Source organism: Macrobrachium nipponense, chromosome 12 (genome assembly GCF_015104395.2).
Source record: "Macrobrachium nipponense isolate FS-2020 chromosome 12, ASM1510439v2, whole genome shotgun sequence".
NCBI classification, from domain to species: domain Eukaryota; kingdom Metazoa; phylum Arthropoda; class Malacostraca; order Decapoda; family Palaemonidae; genus Macrobrachium; species Macrobrachium nipponense.
In genome coordinates, this window is record NC_087205.1 from 14,138,794 (window position 1) to 14,141,879 (window position 3,086).

Consider the following 3,086-nt stretch of genomic DNA (forward strand, 5'->3'; position numbering starts at 1 on the left):
ATTTGTCTTAATTTTGAAACAAATTGGAAGTCTCTAGAACATTATTTAGAATTACGGTGAATTTTTGAAAATAACATTTTTTTACGTCCGCTCGTTACGAATTCGTACTCATTTTGTGATAATATTTTTCCGGTGTTGCTTTTATTGTTTTACAATGTATTATATAACAAAATTATCGCAATTTAGTGTACAATACAACGCAAAAAAAAGTAACTGGTTAGCTTTGACCGTTTTCTGCACAGCGTGATTTGAAATAAAATAAATTATGTATGAATTTTTTTTTTCTTTTTTTTCGCTACCATATATCGCATTATTTACATATGATAATGATATCATTTTTCATTTCTGATGGTTTGCATTCTAAACTTCAGGCAATGACAAAAAAAGGAGCCAAAAATGAACTCTTAATCTTCAAAAGTACGCGCGCTGTAAATTTTTTGAAAAAATTATTTTTCCACTTCCACCTTCCGCGCTCACTCCAAACCAGGCCCGGCATACGGGAGACGTTTTGATTTTTAGGGCTCACGGCGTAAGAGGGTTAAAAAAAGCTTGTAAATCGCGTTATCCGTTGTAAAACGTAAACAGTAAATTATATTACAAAAAGCAAATCAAGCACACTTGCAGGGAAAGAAGACAGACACTGACTCACGGTAAGGTATACCATTCTTTTAATATGATTATTTATAACCTATATTAGCTTAAGGTACGTTAAGTATTTTTATTTAGAAGTGTTTTAAACAAATGTGAAGTGAGAAATATTATTATATTGTAATGGCCAGAGCGCTGAGCGAATTCTGTTATTTTGTAAATCGCATTGTTCTCGTCGGACGAGACAGAGCACGTGTATTAGATAGATGCAGAAAGGACCAGATCAAACTAGGAAGTACTTTGCCAGGGTTTATTGCTGTGTTGGAAAAGCCTAGCTAGTTAGGAGTTTTACTAATAGTTACGGCAAAAGAAGTGTACAATTTCTTTTGTCTGTGATATGTTAGGGAATTCATTTTTAACTTAGTTTCATTCCAAGTGTTGGTAACCGCTTACCTCTCAGCTTAATTCAGCTTCGCGCACGCGCAATCTCATGCCTGCCAGCCAGCCTTCGTTTTCACTCACAGCGGCAGCCATGTTTGTTATCTCGTTAAGCATTATCTAAACAATTTAAGCAAAGTAACGTAAGTCTCAAAGTTTTAACGTAAATAATATTAATCTCGGTACTAGTATCTATCGTTCTGCCAGAGAATAACGTAATTCGCCTTGAATAGAAATGAGAATTGCGTGTTGTAAAGTCGCCTCGCATTTACAGAGAATCAGCTGATTCGCCATCACTGCTAACACACCGTGCTGCTAGCCCGCACTCTTCCCGCTCACTGGCGTTTCACGTCGCATCGCTCACTCGCTCGCTGAGCGAAAGTTTCATTTCACTCGCAATAACGTAACCTTTTCTTTTTTACAATTGTTTGCTAACATTTTCATCTTAAAATCCTTCTTACCGCCATTTTCACTTGTCCTTACGTAAAGTTAACGTAAATCTTAATAGTAGAGTCACTTACAAGAATTGTTTAACGTAAAACTCGTCTTTGTAAATTTCATATTAAAACGCAAATCATTTCATAAGCGCAAGCCACTAACATTAACGTAAACATCGTTCACCGCGAGCGCGTTATCATTTTGTAATAAACGTTTTCAAAAGCAATTCTTTCAGTAACGCTAACGTAAGTAGATAATTTAACGCAAGTTGCGTCATATTAAACTAACATTAGAGTAATTTCAATTCAATATAAGGGAGTTCATTTTCATATATCATTTTTCAACCATCTCCGATGAGAGAGCAGAGAGGGAGAGAGACCGAGGAGAGAGAGAGAGACGAGAGAGAGAGAGAGAGCGAACCCAGTATTCACGAATGCCAAGGGAGTATGACCGTCTTACCCATTAAATTATAGGCATACAGAATTAACGATTATTTTAGTCTCTTGTGTCTTTTAATTTACACTGAGCGTGATACGTACGTGCCTGTGTCCATTGCAGTTGCAAGCATTTATTTCCTTTATCGAGTACTTCAGCAAGGATCTGAGCATTTACAATTTACCATTACCTGTCGTTGCCCGAGTGGTCTTTTCATTTCTGTATTCCAAAAGACTCGCGTATACCGCAAGCACAATTCGCACAGTGTGGCCACGCAAATTCATTACTTCCAGACAAGGAAGCCTACCAGTCTAGGACTGGCCACCACCCTGCACGTCAGGTCTTACCATTTTCACAGTGCACTAATTCGTGACACTGTCCATCGACTGGCTGCTGAAGTACTCCCACCTTTTACTTTCTCTCCTCCACCATTACACTCTGCCATGAGCAGTGCCATTTCACTTCAGTATATTTAAGTATACTGCATGTAGTGTCCCGGGACACACCAGCACGATACCAGTGCTCCAAGGAACGCCTCCATAAGTGCCATTGCACCTGTACAGGCCGTATAGGTAGCATATACCTGGCGTGTCCCCGTCCTTACGGACGCCCTATTCTTTAGTGTGTCCATGTACGAGGATCAGTGATCTTTCGGACCATTCCAAGGGAATGCCTCCCAAAGTGCCGCAATACCAGCCCTTAGTGCTGTCAAACCTGCGTGTCCGTCCTTACGGAACGCCCAAGTAAGCCTGCGTGTCCGTCCTTATGGAACGCCCAATTCATTAATGTCCATGTACGAGGATCAGTGATCCTTCGGACCAATCAAGGGAACACCTCCCCAAGTGCCGCAATACCAGCACTACTAGTGCTGTTCAAAGGAACGCCTCCTCATAAGCGCCGTGCACATGCACAGACGTACAGGTAGCCATTCTACCTGCGTGTCCGTCCTACGGAACGCCGTAAGTGTGACGTTACACCGCACACTCCATTTTATTGTTTCACCTCATCAGAAGGTGCCATTCAGCACAGTTCCCACCGAGCACCCAGTCTTTTCAGACTTTTTCTCTACCACATCGCAGAACCCATTTCCAAGTGAGTGCCACTTTCCACAGTAGGCACTCCCATTCCATTCAGTACCCTTCCTGGCCATTATTTTCATTTTCATCAGAGCCTCTACTGCAGCCTAA